At 33.5% G+C, this 18,017-nt stretch overlaps 1 protein-coding gene and 1 long non-coding RNA gene across 31 annotated transcripts in view; one reads left to right on the plus strand and one right to left on the minus strand.

Moving 5' to 3' along the window:
- LOC126744584 (protein turtle) overlaps window positions 1-18,017 on the plus strand; it is a 735,337-nt gene that overhangs the window by 503,002 nt on the left and 214,318 nt on the right. The gene's annotated exons all lie outside the window — the stretch shown is intronic.
- LOC126744607 (uncharacterized) lies at window positions 1,618-16,473 on the minus strand. The gene is made up of 3 exons (XR_007663254.1): window positions 16,367-16,473; window positions 2,462-2,575; window positions 1,618-2,079 (listed from the first exon to the last, which is right to left on the minus strand). It is a non-coding gene; the product is annotated as an uncharacterized LOC126744607 (long non-coding RNA).

An 18,017-nucleotide genomic window follows, 5' to 3' on the forward strand; every position in this document is an offset into this window, starting at 1 on the left:
GGGATCAATAAAATAAAAGTCCAAGCCTATTTAAATTTGCCGACGTTTCACCAGATATATTTGCATCTTCAGGGCGAATTCAATGTATTGGACTTAAGTCAGAAAACATAATTAAAATGAAAATTTATACAGAAAGCTTTTTTTAGGTACGTGACATTAGACAATACATGGATATATGACATGTATGACATTAGGCAAAACATAATGATCATTTTAATTATGTTTTCTGACTTAAGTCCAACATATTGAATTGGCCCTGAATATGCAAATAGGGTAGGCGCGCCTAAGAGTACGCACTTAATATTCTTTTCTACATAAAACTACAATAAAGAAAATAAATAAAAAAAAATAGTGAGCAATCAAACATATATTCTATTAGCCAACAAAAAAACACAGTTTAAAGAAAATTATTTCCACATTAAAAATAACACAACCCTTTTTTTTAAATACAAATGCGTACTCTTAGCGCCACATATGCCAAAGAGTACGCAAAGGTTGGGCTAAGAGTACGCAACATCACAATGTTTAAGAAATGTTTAATTGCATAAGTCGCAATGGAATTGCTTTTGTCCCATGTAATTTGTGCAAATTTCATGCCTCCAGAACTTGCATATTGCGCACCTGACCCAATCGCCTCCACCGTAAGAATTGCTGTAGTTCTCTTCACATCCACGACAGACAGCATCTTCTTGATTGCTGTTGATGGTGATGCTTATTTTTGGAGTGACTCCAGATGTCCCAAGTACGGCAAGATTACATTTTTAGGGGAAGAAAACAGTTTAGACTTTATGTTTTCGACATCTTCGCTGCCTTGAATAGATTCTGAATTTGGCATTGGGTTATTTAAACAACTGCTATCAGTATTCTTGGTTGGTGTTTTGAGACTAGCATCGTGTATTTCTGTCGGAGTAACAGGCTCTTTACGTATCCTATCTATCAAAACTGAAATAGGCAAATTGTCATCATCGTCGGAGTCGTGGTTGTTGTAACACTTGAACATTATCTTCATTTTCATGTCGCCTATCGTTTGTTGGTTCAATGTGTAAGGCTCGATCAGTTACCTCTGAGCCTTTTCACAAATCTGAATTGTTGCAAGAATTGTATGGAATAAGCTGCATGAAATTGTCTAGACATTTGTTTCAGAGTCACTGGTCTACCAGGGTTTTGAATCATCCATTTGTCGCTTTCATTCGAGAATGCAGTTTTCAATGGACCAAAAATGCATTTATCGAGGGGCTGCATTTTGTGGCTCCCATGGGGCGGCAACGATAGAAGAACTATACTGTTATTCATATAACCAGTTTCTGTCACTTATTGTAAAGTTCCAGGTGGACATCGATAAAAAAGTTAATCGTTTATACGTTTGCGTGGGAAGATAAGAGCGGGGGGTACCCAAACTCCTGAAGCTCCCATACAACACACAGCTATTACTAAGTATCCTCGTTCTGCTGCAACCACTTTTGAAACTGTTTTCTTGCCCCTGAGGGCAAAAACTTTGGGCATTCTGTTAGGGATCGTCGACATCCCGGTTTCATCCATATTAAAAATGCGGCGAGCTGGTGCTTTTGTTTTTTCATAGCATTGTCTTAAATTTTCAAAAAATCTATTGCACTGAATCTTATTAAAGCCAGTTGCTCTAGCCAAACTTACTTTTTCGGGAGCTCTAAGAGACAGCAAGTTTCGTTTAGAAAAATCTTTAACCCAGTGATTACCCGCCATTTTTTTCTCTGGATTAAATCTGTGCCTTATTTGGTTTAGCTCGGCGTACTGGAATGCAAGCGACTTCAAGTCTTTCTTGCGCAATCCATAGAATCGGTTATCCAGATCTTTAATATGATTCGCCAATTCTTTTTTCTGATCGAGAGTAAAAACTTAGTTAAAACGCCCCAAAGATTGTGGAATAGTCCCTAATCTCAATCGTTTCCGTAAAGAGCACTTGTTATCACCCAAGGCAGCAGCAACTGAACGCTTGCTTTCCCCCCGGTCTATTCTAAGTCGCGCCTCGTCTAGCAATTCTTGTGTTAATTTCAGCGTACGATTTGTTTTCCTTTTATATTTTCCCATTATCACCTTGTTATCCTAAAATTTATATCCAGAAATTAATTAAAGGTGCCTATCGTTACTAAGCAATTAAAATAAATAACTGTGGCAAAGAGAACGCACTTAAATTTTGCGTACTCTTAGCTCCCCTTTCTAGGATTCGGAAATATTGTAAAAATGTGTTATGCAACCGACAAAACAAGGATGTTTTTAGGTGAGTCTATAGCCTAATGAACGTTGAATTTAACTGCTAATATGCATTTTCTAACAAATGTTTCCACACGATATGATTCCTTAACTATATTCACTTAAAATATTATATCAAAATAGCATATTTTATATTACTTACGACTATTCGTTTATCAATAATCCCACTAAAACTTAAATTCACTGGACAACACCTTGACATAAAAACAACCACAAATGGCCATATTGGATTCGACCCGCGGTGTTGCCATATGGCTCATCCGAGGTCTGCGTACTCTTAGGGAATGCGTACTCTTAGGCACGCCTACCCTATATCTGGCGGCATTTTCTAAAATTTAAAAAAAAATGGACCTTGAGCAAAAAATAATTTTTTCTCAAAATCCTGTATATTTTTGAAAAACGCTGAAAAGGGTGTGTAGTCAGATTGTTTCCGAAGCATGGTTTAAAAAAATCAAAATTTTATTGCTATTGGTTTTTGAGTTTTGAACATTTTGTCAAATTTTTGAAAAAAAAACGATCTTTCAAAAATTTTTTTTTCTCAATACCATAATTTTTTTTTTATACTGAAATAGAGATCCACTTAAATAATCCCAGGAATACGTATAGAAATTTTCAGAATTTTATTTTTATTGGTTTTTGCGATATGGGCACTTCGTTACATTTTGAAAAATAAACCGAAACTTTCCGAAAAAAAAAACAAAAGTTTAAAATTGTCAACTTTTAGGAAAATAAGTATCTATTTCTAAAACGCGGCTACTTAGGTACAGGAAAATGCTATATTAAATTAAAGGTGTTTTAACTGCCCATTAGAATATAAAATAAAATATAGGGTGTTCAATTAAAAAAAAATACTTTTTATCATCTTAGTAAATAAAATATTTTAATTTAATATTCGACGACCCTTTTTAAAGCTGATTGAATCAGGCTATAGAAAGTTAATCACGATAGTCTCTTAAAGTAATATTTAAAATTTGACCTTTTTGGGAACCTAAATAGCTGAGAAATAAACAATTAGTTATCCCTTGAATTTTAGCAAAAAACATGCAATTTTTTTTCCTTGAAAACCGCTAAAAATAGGTAGAGAGAAATATGATGAAAAAAGACTTAAAGCAGGGAATCAAAATATCCAAAAATATAACGTATAAATATAGAGGGGAATAAGGCCTAAGAAAAAAATTGAATAAAGTGAAAGACTGTAATGTCAATACACCAAAGTGCTTATAAGGTTATATTAATTTTAACAAACTTAAAAAAATAATCTCTAAAAAAACTAGAAAACAAAAAATAAATATTAAGAAAAATAACGCAAATCGGCCTTATTATCCGATGGAGGTTTAATAAAGCCTATACATAAAAATGGCACAACTCGTTAATTGGGCGAAGTTTAGCAGCCATCGGGACACTCAAAATCATCCATGTCATTGACTGTTAAGCCAACACATTCCTCATGGTACCATTTAAGACATTTGCTGCACTGCCTCATATCGGCCTGCCTGTCTTCCTCGCATCCATGGCAATACCATTCGGTACTTAACTTTTCACTGGAGCTTTCAATATCTTTATTCAATTTGGCACGACTTTTGTTCTCCTCGGTAAAAAGATCTTTAGTGACTGGAGTTCCTTTGTAGTTTAGAGCTTTTTTTCGATTTTTTTTAGGTTTTTCATTAGTTTTTACTGGTGTGGGCAAAAGCTCATTAAAAGAAGTGACTTTTGTTGTTCGTTTCTTTAATTCAGCAAGAGGGATATGGTCATCAGTCGAATCCGAGTCAAAAAAGTAAACATTGGAATAGGAAAATTTGCCAGACTTGGTGGCCATTCCAGACGGACCAGGTTGAGGAGATTCAGGTGGACGCCTATTTTCTTTGTTGGTATCATCCGGTGCCGGTACGTCTGAGAGAATTGAAGGAGCAAATGCTGTTTCTGGAATTGCCTCGGGATTTAATGGAAACAGACCAGTAGCCTTAAAACCGTTTATAATGTTACTATGTGTCATGCATTTAGACCAAACATTTGAAAGTATGATGTTAAAACGTGATTTGGTCAGCTTTTTGTTAGGATTCTGATCCAAGAATAATAATACCTCATTATTCCAATGATGCTCAAATGAACGATATACAGATTTGTCGAGGGGTTGAAGCTCATGTGTTGTATTCGATGGCAAACAGTAGAGATCTATATCAAGTGAGTCTCCAACATCAACAATTAACAAATCAAGATCACAAGCTGCACCATCAACAACTAAGAGGCACCTTCCTGGACTTTTGTATCGGTCTAACTGCTTGAGGAATTCTTTAAAAAGTTCGTTAGTCATGTAGCCTTTACTTGATTTTTCCACTAGAGTTTCTGGTGGCAAATTATCATGTAATTCTGGCTTTAGCCTCTTTTCTTTAAAAATAATCATAGGTGGTATTGGTATTCCAAGAGCATTGACACATCCTGCAATTGTCACACTCTCTGCATGTTCTGACGATTGAAAGTGAACACGTTTTACCCCTTTCTTAGCTAAAACGGTTGGCTGGTGGTGAATAGTCAAGCGGCATCCTTTTTCATCCATATTATAAAGTCTTTCAAGGTGATTAATTATATTAAGATCATCATACATTTTCCCTATTTTTGAAAAATGATCATCAACTATAAATTTATTAAGTTTTTAAGCCCTAGCTGGATTCATAAACTGTGCTTTTCTTTTAGAAATTACAGGATTTCTCTTCATAAAAGCGTTTAGCCAGTCTTTACCAGCAAGTTTTGAATTTGTATTAAATTGATGAGCAATTTTATTATCTTCGCAGAATCTGAATACCATTCGACGAAGGATCCGTGGAGTCACAGGTAGACCTATTTCACTAAATCTTATTATTCGTTTAACAAGATCAGCTTCTTGTTCTTCTTTTAAAATATATTTACGACCTAGTCTTTTTATTAGGATTCCATTCTGAACATGATTTCTAATGGTTCTTCTGGGAATATTAAACCTTGCTGTAGCCCCATATGTACTCAGAGTACCGCGTTGAACAGATCGAACTGCTGATATTAAATCCTCCTCGCACCAAGGTGCCCTTTTAGGAGGCATGATGTTAATAATCACTGAAAATAAAACGAGAATAGTTTAGAAGTTTAATAATATGTTAATAAAAACATTCATTTGTCATGAGGATAAGGCCTATATGGAGGGTAATAAGGCCTATAGCTTATTTTTATAGGCCTTATTACCCATCCATGACGAAATATTATGTAAATTTATTTAAATTATGTCGGCTAAATTTAATCTAATAAACTATTGAAATCACAAAATATAAAGTCTAACCAAAATATCTGCAGTTATAAATTAAAAATACAATTATAAATACTAAAAATACTTATATTTTTGTTCGTTGTATCCTTATAATATCACACGCGGCGACCCGTCGACACACGTTGTTGGAACTTACTGACGCCCGAAGGCGAGGAACGCGGGTTGTCCGTTCGAATGTCGTTTGTAAATGGACCAATAGGAGACGCGGACCCAACGCAATCGATTTCCGATTAATTTAAAGCGGTTTTTTTTGAATATAGGCCTTATTACCAGCAGGTACCTTAAATATAAGCAGTCAAAGGTGTTGCCATTTTTTGATATAAGGGGCAAAGCTGCAGTGTTGAAAATGTTTTAGACAGAGCATTGTCTGTTACCATGGTTACCAAATTCAAAAACAAATAATAATAATAATATTAATATTTAAATATAATATTTATTTTAGAGCTTGGAATTAATGTGTTTGCTTCCAAAAAGTAAAAGTAAAGTAATTATACATAAGCAGGTTTATTTATATTATATTTACTAGCTTATTATCTTTTTAAATTTTAATTTAATTCTTAGTCCTTAAATAGCTTTTTATAAACCATTATATCAGAATAAATAACTAATTAACCTGGAAATAAGCCGTCAACAAGTATATAGATAAATATCTCCTGGAAATATTAAGTACCATGCAAAAATTGAAGCCATTAATAAACGCTTCATTCTGCACTTAACGTATTTCCGCTAATGACTTTGCGAAGTTTTAAACGAGTATCATTAGCGAGCTAGACTGAGCGATCGATTTCGGCTAAAAACAATAAATAAAACAAGCTTAAATCTCCAAGCCTTCCTTTTTGTTATTTATATTTCATTCGCGGCCGTCTCTAGCATTCTACTCAACGGCGGTTGCTTTTCCACGGTTTTTTCTCCACGGATCTACCGTTACCGCGAGGCAAAGTTTTTTCATATAAACGTCAGTATTCCTCGTTTCTGAAAGCATTTACATCCTTAACTGGATAAAACCGCCACTCACAACCAGAAACCTACCGACGCCTAAATAGCCACTTTATTTTAATTTATGTATTCATGCTAAAAACTGTCTTTTGTTTTCGAAATACATTGCGTCGAGTGAACGAGTGCCCTCTAAAAGTATCAACGTTTAAAGCTCGCTGAGATGAAATTGAACTTTCTGTTGTATAATTGTATACTACTTATTTGTTTTTTAAAATTTAATATAGAATCTAGAAGTTTCTAGAAGCACTATTCCCAGTCCTAGTTTTAAATATCCGAATTACCAAAATTATTGTAGCACATCTCCTTTTTACAGTTAGTTCAAAAGAAATACGACCGTTTCGTTTTACTTAAAGTTTCCCTTTTAATGTGGTTTCTATTTCAAAAGGCGTCACCGCACTTGCTCTAACTCAAAAAAAATCGCTAAAAAGAAACATGAATATAACACATTTTGATAAAGTAGTATGTCATTTAATTAATAATGTTATTTAACATCATAAAAAGCCCCCAGTGGGGAAAATAAAAATAATATTTTCCTTTGAGTTTTGTATTTTGATTAAACTTCTTCTGAAAGTTTAGGTTTAAAGAAAGTGGATTAAAGACGTTATCTCTAGTAAACTAGAGAAAATAAATTAATATAAAAATAGTGTAGAAATAAAGCACTCCGCCTGTCAAAAAAAACTTATTAAATAAGCTTTTTTCTACGATACAAATTTGCTAGGATTATTGCACTATAAAAAGTTCATCTTGTGCTTTATAGGCATTACTTTTTCAGTATTGTTTATTGTTCAGAGCATTCTCTTCTTTATCTTAAAGAACTTTAAATTTCCGCGGATTGGGAAATGTGCTTTTTGATGTTGTATATTATTGGTATCAATATATAAGTTTAAATTTGCACAAATTCAAAATAATTAATAGATTTGTTTATGAATAAGTTTTTATAAAAATTAGTAGCAAAATGTTGCAAATCTAAAAAAAAATACACTTATGCACAAATAGTAAAACTGTCTAAAAAATATAAATATATTGTTTTTAGATTACAGAAAGGTCAGTATTTTTTAAGAAACAAACAATGTTTAACTCCTCATTTGCAGAATTACTATAATAATTTCAATAGTTAAATTTTACCTCAATCGATCCTGGTCATTTGCCATAAACTATTTAATAATTGAGCAACTATCAGCATTTGAAATAAATAATACGTGAAACTTAAACGTAATTACCTCCAAATAATTTATACGTATACAGCTCTATAGATGTAGCAACATAATATACAGCCAGGTCATACAAACATATAACCTGCAATACAGGGTATAATGACACACCGATTCATTCCGGAAACAAATGCTTTCAAAACGAGACATACGGGCAGCAATAGTATAAATTTGAAGCTAGTATTATTGAGGTGTCGTTGTGCAAACCACAGACACCCGTCATTGACCAATTGCTAAATGCCACAGAATCGTTACATGGGGATATGGAGAGCAGATCAATCGATTACCATTATATTTGTTATGTGTTACCATATCGATTCATTTTATATATTTGTACAGTTGGAAGGACTTTTGCGTTTTGAATGTTCTGTATAAAGCGAAAAGTGAATTTAATTGCTTCAACATGAGCGCTTCTTTAAGCTCAATTGGGAGTAATACCCATTTAAGTTATGCTTTTTGTGTACTCGAAATGAATGCGTACTTTACTGATATGGCAACGCTTAGAGGTATGTGTATATTTATATATATTTATCTTATACTTAAATTTTTCTGTAAAGATGCCATTTAAAAGTAACAATATTTTAAACCAAATATAGCGTAATACAAGATACATTTCCCAAACACACATATAATTTTTCATTAATTGAATAAATTTATTATTGGAAAAAATGTTCAAAAATACACATTATAAGTAAAATAAATAATACTCAATAGATTTAAGAGGAACTAGCGTATTTTTGAAGGCTGTCATATACAGCTAGCATAGTAAATGTATATACAACTTATATTAATAGGTAATTTTCGTTTCATTACTATTTAATTTCTTACTTTAACCAATGTCTGGAAATTATTAATATTTAAATATTGTTGATATTTTAGAACCAATAATTCATTTAATATTTCATGTAAAGTGATTTAATCCATTAATCAAAGCTCAATAAAGGTTTTCAAATAAGTTATGACAACCAGAAAAGCTAACTTTAATAAATAATATTTCTATAAAATTATAGTACATTATAGGCAAAGATTCTTTAGAATTTTGTCTTTTACAAATCATTTTGTGACCGCCATTGCTTAGGCTTTTTTTGATTTAACTTTTCAAGTTTGATATATAGAGTTTGAATATTTTGCATAGCTTTCACAGGAAGATCAATATAATTCTAACGCAAAATTGAACTATTAATAATACTAGCTAAAGTAAAAAGAAGGTTATAATATGTAAAACCTCGCAAACTGGAATAACTTCAAACTATATGCGAGCCATAACCTACAGTGGATATTATGCTTGTAATTTGAATAAATATTTAAGCTTCCAGCTTTAAATTTTTTGATAAGAAGTCAAACAATCAAGACCAAATCGAAGCATTTTATACCAAAGTATTTGTTTCGAGAAAAATCAGTCATACATCAAGTTGCTTTAAAATTAATTTTATCCACCTGACTCTGCTACGGAAATCAATGTATTAGCTTGCTATAAAAAGTTTAACTCACAAGCTAAAAAGAGCACAGTAGCGTTTCTTCTACTCCTCGTTTATTAACTATTGATATTTCGGTACCCAAGGAAAAAGTTTTGTTGAAAATTGATTTCTTTAAGTTTTACTTACATACAAATATTAATTTTTAAAGGTCTATTTTCAATTTGTTACATTATCTTTGTTGGAATTTTTTTAATTGAATGTGGAATATTTGATGTTGTTATCTCTTATCTTTTGCCTTGTTATTCGTCAGATTAAGTTCAGTAATTCTCTTTACTTTAGTCTGAAAAGAGATTCTTTTTACCCTAAAGAAATGCACTTCCATATTGTTAAACTATATAGAATCATTCTTCTATCAAATTAAATCCTCTCTCCTTATTTTAGCAGAGACTACAAAATGTCATATATATGTAAGATTGCTATTTTACTTCAAAACAGCCCTCTATTGCTTTTAAAACGCAATACGTAGTAATTATCACTATGTTAAATATTTCAGTTAGATTCTTACCTTATAGTCCTATGGTTGGAACCTTTGGTGTGATGCTCAAATTACAAGACAGTTTTACCACTAACCAAAACTCTTTATTTTTAATCTCGACACGTTTTCGGGAGAAGATTAAAACTGGCCAGTTTAACCTTTTACCAGTTTTAATCTTCTCCCGAAGATGCTAACATCGTGTCAAAATAAAGAATTAAAAGAATTAAGAGTTTTGGCTAGTGGTAAAACTGTCTCGTAATTTGAGATTCTTACCTTGCTGATCTAAGTAACAATTCTAGATTATAATGCCATAGACACCTTCATTACCATGCTTACCTAATTTTCCATTATTAGCCATTAAAATGTCTGTTTTTCAAATCTTATCTCTGATATCTATAAGCACGTATGCTAAGATATAGTATGTAGCAGAGTTGTTCGTCACTCCTTTCTTCTCTATACGTCAACCGGTATTGATCATTTGTGTTTACTTTTCTTCTATATTACTCAAAAAGACCTATCATCTGTGGGAACGATATAATATTTAGGAGATTAAGTTCTCTGGTTCACCAAATACATTTTCAGGATGGCGAAGAAGAGTAGGTGCTCTCTTATTTTTACAAAATCTGCATTAATCGTCATTGGTTTTTCCCATTTTCTTTGGTTGGTTTCTCCAAAATCCAAGTCTGTGAGGAGGTCAACGACATTTCTGTTCTCGTTTTTCGCAGAAGTTTTTTTTACGTATTTAGGTGAGTGAGTTATGAGACTTTCTGCTAGTCTCTGCTCATTTGTGCATTTACCAAATATCTGTCTAAATTTTTTTTGCCTTTATTTTCAGTGTTTTTATCAGGTATTCTTTTCTAATTCTACAAAATGATTTAAGTTTATAGAAAAAACGTCTGTGTTTCATGTCTGGCAATGTGGTCAAAAGCTTTATGCAATAATTTGGCTTTTACGCCTTTTTGTCCTGGTACGCACATAAGGGTGACTCTGTTACAGTTTGCAAGTTACTCTGTTTGCAAGTTGCAGTCATACTAGCTGAAAGTTAATTCTTTAGTATACAAGACCTTCCAAAAGACCTTCAGTGTAAAACAGGATTTAAATCTTTGCACTTTGTGGCCTTTTTTTGCAAGGTTCAAAGATAGCTATATTGATAGCTTGAAAGATTTCCTAAAAATGCTTATGTTTTGCATCTAGACCAAGGATCCTGTTATATTTTTTATCCTGTTTTGTTGCGGTCTTAAGTTTGCATTAATATACTTCAAAGAAATAATTAAAATGAGAGTCTCCTTCGATTTAATCTGTTGATTTTATTATAGTCTCTATGTCTTTCATTTCAGAACTGACTTAAGATGTTGTGTTTAGGTGTAGTCACTTATTCAAGCCTTTTTTTCCATATACGCGTGCAGCGAATGTTAAGTTTCAAGAGGTGTTGAGTGGCAGATCTGCCGTTATCCTCATATTAATTTTTGCTACGCTGTTACTTCAGTCACACTGTTTTGTCAGTCACACCTAATAAGCGTAGTTTAAGATAGTGATTAAAATCCCATGTTTTTCCAAAAGGCGTCGGCAAGCTTATACTGCTGCCGTTTCCGGTACTTCTTTCTATATGTGAATTTTAAATTAGTTTTTGGTCAAGAACGATATCAAATAACTTGAGTTCTTTTGTTAGCACTACTGTTTTCCCTTATTGGTGCTTTTATCTCCAACTTTCTTCTTTTTGTAACTGAGATAATTGCACTTTTGGTTAGATTGATATTTAGTACTTTCTATATATGCTCGATTTGGCAAAGTTAATTGCTCTTTAAATGAATTTAAGAGAACATTACCATGCTTGCCTCTAGTTAGTATCGCCTTTCTTATATTAATATTTATGCTACGAGATTATGAACAGCACAGGTGATAGCTTTTGGTAGTTTGTACGCAAGTTGTCAATTATCTTTTTCTCTTTTCCATCGTTTTAAGACGAAAGGAGGTTAGGTTAATTAGGCGAAGGCTTCTATTGCTATCTATTGCCTATTTTATATTCATTTGTTTAAATATTTGACTGGTTTGTTTTGAATCACATGGCAGTTACAGCGGGCTCGTTATCTTTTTTGTGCCAACTCTTTATGGGCAATCTTACTTGATCTAATCTATAGTAAAATCTTTAATTTTTATTTAGGGATATACATTTTTAGCTCTACCTTTTGCAAGCCGATTTTGTTTGTGAGTTTTTAAAGAACTTTTTAAAGTCGTATGGTTGGGGTTAGTTCACTTGCCTCTTATAGAAGAATTTAAATGTTCTTCTTTAAGATTGCTGAAGCTCTTTGTTACATACAAATAAAGCTTTAAGCCATTTTTCTAAGACCAATCTTTAAGTATCCATAAAGGCTGTCCTAGAGATCTTTATTTTTTTTAGTGTCTTGTTCTACTATATAAATAACAAAACGACTTAAAAAACCTTGATTTTTGGTTAGTCATAAAACTGTTTTGTGACTTGAGTGTCACAGCAAAGGTTCCAACCATAGGACTGTTGTTTTACCATGGCATGTCCCTTTCAACTGGCAATAGTTTCGGCAAACAGCTTTTCTATATAATCATGTAACCTAATAAGAGTTTTCAAAGGTTTTTGCTTATGATGTACTGTATTCTTCTTACTTGTATAAAAGTTCTTAAAGATTTAGCTATTTAAACAGTAATAACAGTTATTAAACTATAAAATTTGTAATTGAATTATGTAAAAACTTGCATAATTTTCCTACAAGAAAAGTTTCTTCATTAAAAAATATACATATTTTTAAAGTTATTTTTACTGGCTAGACTTTATTGTTCTGGCGCCCAAATAAAAATCAAGAGAGATTTTTAAAATTTTAAATGAAATTATATTTTACTGGAAAACTACTTTAACTGAGATAAGAATTGATTTTTTAGATGTCCTCAGACTCATTATACAGATCGTGTTTTCGTTCGTTAATTATAGGAAACCGCATAGAGGCGAATTTGCAACGTCGCGCGTGTACGAGTGCCTGCGACAGAGCACCGCCCCGGCCGGCCCGAGGTCGGGATTAGTAAACATCTGACTTTCGTGGGAGGTGCATCGTTTGGCGACAAAATGTCCCAAAATATTACGCGAAAATCTAGGCATTTTTAAAATATTTATTCTAATGCGGGTTTTACAGACATGACAATGTGTAAAACCCGCATAGAATTGTAATCTTAAAATGTTTAATATGCTGTGTTTTGAATAATAAGAAATTAAAGCGTTATTCTAATAAAATATAAAATATCAACTTTGATAAAAATATAATAAAAAATCAGAAATAAAACTCTAATAAACAAACTTAACAACATATCATTTTTTAAGTAAAAGGCTCAAATAAACCGCCTTCTTTCGCTAAACCAAACCTATCGTAAAAGCTATTTCGCACCTCCAAATGAGTTTCAGGTAAAATGGAATTGGCACCTTCGAAAATTTTATTTCGCAACTCCTCTAAATTTGTTGGCCTACTAAATTCATGCTTGTAAATGGTCTGCTTAAGGTAACCCCATAGATAAAAGTCATTTGGAGATAAATCTGGAGATCTAGGAGGCCATTTTAATAACGCCAGTCCCACTAATAAGGCGGTTAGGAAAAGTATTTGTTAAAAATTCTTTTACCCTAGCCGCGTTATGAGCAGGACAACCATCTTGCTGAAAATAAACTGATCCAGGTCTACATCAGGTACGATTTGAATGGCAGGAAGAACTTGGTTTTGCAGCAACTCAAGGTACTTTTGGGCGTTTAAAGTGCCATCAATAAAAAATGGCTCTATAACATTGTCGCCCAAAATACCTGCCCGAACATTCAATTTCTGAGGATACTGGATACGAAACTTAAAACTTCTGTGCCCGTTTTCCTAAGACCAATAACGAACAATCGAAGGATTGTGTTTGCCATGTAATAGAAAAGAAGAATTCATCAGAAAACAAAATATATTTATTTACATATTCATTTTTATTTGCCTTTTCCATCATGGTTTCACAAAATTCCATTCTTCGCCACTGGTCTTCAGGAAATATTTCCTGAGTTTTTGAATACTTGAAACATTTGTACCCATATTTTTTCCAGATGCGAGCAACAGTTTTATTACTCATGCCCAGTTCCTCTCCAACACTTGACTAGTGGACCGTGTCAAATCAAGTTCTAGGGTACTGCAAACCATTTCTTCCCGCCGTTCTATATCCTAAACCACTTCAACAGGTGGTTCTTGACGTTTTGTGTGGCATTTTTTACAATCTTGAAGACCAAAAGATGTCTCTGCATTGTACTGCCGATTTTCACTACGGCTGTTTATACCCCTTTCGAAAGAGTTCAACTAATTAAATGGTTTTATGGAGGCAATTCGGCAGTACAATGTAGAGATTTGTTTTCAGTGACATTTGAGAATAGACCGATTCCTTGTGCAAAAACGGTTTTAAATGTGGTTACAAATTTTGAGACATCTTTTTGTCCTCAAGATAGTAAAAAATGCCACACAAAACGTCAACAACCACCTGTTGAAGTGGTCCAGGATATAGAACGGCGGGAAGAAATGGTTTGCAGTACCCTAGAACTTGATTCGACACGATTCACTAGAAGTGTTGGAGAGGAACTGGGCATGAGCAATAAAACTGTTGCTCGTATCTGGAAAAAATATGGGTACAAATGTTTCAAGTATTCAAAAACTCAGGAAGTATTTCCTGAAGACCAGTGGCGAAGAATGGAATTTTGTGGAACCAGGATTGAAAAGACAAATGAAAATTAATATTTTTAAAAAAATATTTGGTTTTCTGATGAATCTTCTTTTCCATTACATGGCAAACACAATCCTTCCATTGTTCGTTATTGGTCTCAGGAAAACAAGCACAGAAGTTTTCAGTTTTGTACCCAGTATCCTCAGAAATTGAATGTTTGGGCAGGTATTTTGGGCGACAATGTTATAGGGCCATTTTTTATTAATGTCACTTTAAACGCTCAAAAGTACCTTGAGTTGCTGCAAAACCAAGTTCTTCCTGCCATTCAAATCCTACCTGATGTAGACCTGGGATCGGTTTATTTTCAGCAAGATGGCTGTACTGCTCATAACGCGGCTAGGGTAAAAGAATTTTTAACAAATACTTTTCCTAACCCCCTTATTAGTGGGACTGGCGATATTAAATGGCCTCCTAGATCTCCAGATTTGTCTCCAAGTGACTTTTATCTGTGGGGTTATCTTAAGCAGACCATTTACAAGCATGATTTGAGTAGGCTAACAAATTTAGAGGAGTTGCGAAATAAAATTGTCGAAGGTGCCAATTCCATTTTACCTGAAACTCTTTTGGAGGTGCGAAATAGCTTTTACGATAGGTTAAGTTTTTGTTTAGCGAAAGAAGGCGGTTTAATTGAGCCTTTTATTTAAAAAATGATATGTTGTTAAGTTTGTTTATTAGAGTTTTATTTCTGATTTTTTATTATATTTTTATCAGAGTTGATATTTTATTTTTTATTAGAATAATGCTTTAATTTTCATTATTCAAAACACAGCACTTTAAACATTTTAAGATTACAATTCTATGCGGGTTTTACATATTGTCATGTCTGTAAAACCCGCATTAGAATAAATATTTAAAAAATGCCTGGATTTTCGCGTAATATTTTGGGACATTTTGTCGCCAAACGACTCAGCTCCCACGAAAGTCAGATGTTTAGTAATCCCGTCCTCGCGCCGGCAGGGGCGGAGCTCTGTCGCAGGCACTCGTACACGTGCGATGTTGCAAAATTTCGCCTCTATGCGGTTTCCTATAAGTAACGAACGAAAAAACGATCTGTATGCAGTACCAAACGAATACTAAAAATCATCTATGTTTTTTTTTTATATCCAAACCTTCTAAATAAATTCAATACTATATATACTATATAAATTTGTGCGGGTATTTTTGCTTTTTATTGTTGTTCTTTATTAGATAGTAGTAAAAATTGGAAGTTTTAATACCAGTTAGTTTTTGTCAAATTATTTCCAAATCTAGTAAATATTACGTCTAAGAAAAATTTAAATTTTATTAGCGTGTTTCATCGTAAATTCTAGTTTAGTGCGAACAATTTTTAAATTGCCTGACGCAACCTTCGCCTAGTCATTTGGGATTAGAGCAAGCTACTTACGAGTAAAGATGTCACTTACGTAGCTACTTCTTGGTGATTATCTAAATCTAACTACCTTCTCAAAAACCATTTTCTTTTATATCAAAACTATTTATTAATTATAAAATCTTTGTTCGGTAGAGAAGTAATCGTTCTTGAGTCATTAATAAAAATGCATTTGGTTTTTAGTTAATAAAATCTAGGCTAATAAATGCCACAAAATTGAAAAGCAACAATTTCTTATATGTATATCATGGAAAAATTATCAAAAACGATACAAAATTCGATAAAAAGTATTGAATTAAATATTTTGGTAGGTTCTAAAGTCTTTTATTAAAAATGTTGGCGTATTCCGTTAGGTAATTTTGTAGCAAATATGTGTACAATATAATACTTTGTACCATTAGGGAAATTATATGAAGGGAAATGCAGGTCTGAAATTAAATATTAAATTAGAATATAAATGCTTCATAGAGACGATATTGTTTAATTTTCAAGTTCTTGTCTGTTAAGTTTTTTAATTAAGTTAAAAATAAATTATAAATTTCTTACCAAAACGCAGAAAAACTTCCAACTGTCTTTTAACTATACAGGGTGTTTCAGAACTATGGGATCAAAGTTCTAGGGGTTGTTCAGTGCAACAGTAGAATCCATTTGAGTATAGGAACCCATGTCCGGAAATGTGTAACTACGCCTCTACGGCCCTAAGACGCGTTTAAATTTAGAAAAAATATTAATTACCTAACTAGGATCTGATGCATTTATTTTTACCTTTTGTATATGATACTATCACAACAATTGTTCAAAATGTCTTCCTCCAACCTCAATACACCGATTTAAACGCCGCACATGATTTCGGCAGACTACACTAAAAACTTGATTCTCGTTTTGAATTATTACAAATGCTGCTGTTATTCATCCAATTAAGTCTAGCTCCAATTGATTCTACTGGAGTTTTGTAGACTAAAGACTTTACATGTCCCCACAAGAAAAAATCGAGCGACGTTAAATCGGGTGACCTAGGAGGCCAAGAAACTGCTCCACCTCTGGCAATTCAACGCTGCCCAAACGTTGAGCTAAATACTCGCGTACTTGTACAGCAAAGTGAGCGGGTGCTGCATCATGCTGAAACCACATTTGCTGTCTAACATTTAGTGGAACATTTTCAAGGAGTTCTGGGAGAACTTCCTCCAAGAAACGCAGATAAATAGGTCCTGTTAACCATTCCGGTAGAAGGTATGGCCCAATTAAATAATCATCAACAATACCTGCCCATACGTTGACAGACCAACGATTCTGATGTTTTCTTGGAAAAATTGCATAAGGATTTTCTTCATCCCAAACATGGCTATTCCTACTCTTAAAAATACAGTCTCTTGTGAAAGAGGCTTCATCGGTCCATAAAACATATCGTAAAAAATTTGGTTGTGCAATGATGTGATCCAGAAGCCATCGACAAAATTGAACTCTAGGATGATAATCGGCTGCAGTCACACCTTGAACTTTCTGGAAGTGGTAAGGATGGAGTTGTTGCTCATGTAGTACCCGCCAGACAGAAGCGTTAGGCCGTTGTCCCACCAAAGATACACGACAGCGAAGCCACATCTCCGCGATGTCGCCAGCGTGTATCTTTCGTGTCGAACCCATGTTTTAAAATCGTTTTGTCCCCACCAATGCTGCGCCGAAGACACATCCAAATGCATGTCGCCTTCGTGTTGCCGAGAGACTGGACGTGTCAGTTGCGAAGCAACATTCAAGCTGTGTGTGGGCGTTTTTTTTTTTCATTTATCGAAGTTTTGTTTTTTTGTTTATTATGGCACAACAAAATGCTGTGCTGGATTTTAATTTAAAATTAGTTGATGCTGTCGAAAAACATGCTTGTTTATATAATTATAAGCTATCAGAATATTCGCGAAAAGATTTGACTGAAAAACCTTGGGCAGCAGTAGCTAAGGAAGTAAACAGCGGAGGTAATTCAGGTAATTTTTCTCAATAAAAGGATGCACCCACCATTTTCTTTTTATTTTTTTTTTCAATTCCGCAAATACCAATACATTGCAACCACATCCTCGTCTTCACTCGATGACATTTTGAACTAAACTGAACAACTAAACGTAGGAAACACGAAACGCGTATCTTTGGTGGGGCAACTGCATGTCGTCTGAATGTGTCCAGGCGAAATCGTATCGCCTTCGCGTTGCCG

Source organism: Anthonomus grandis, chromosome 14 (genome assembly GCF_022605725.1).
Source record: "Anthonomus grandis grandis chromosome 14, icAntGran1.3, whole genome shotgun sequence".
Taxonomy (NCBI): domain Eukaryota; kingdom Metazoa; phylum Arthropoda; class Insecta; order Coleoptera; family Curculionidae; genus Anthonomus; species Anthonomus grandis.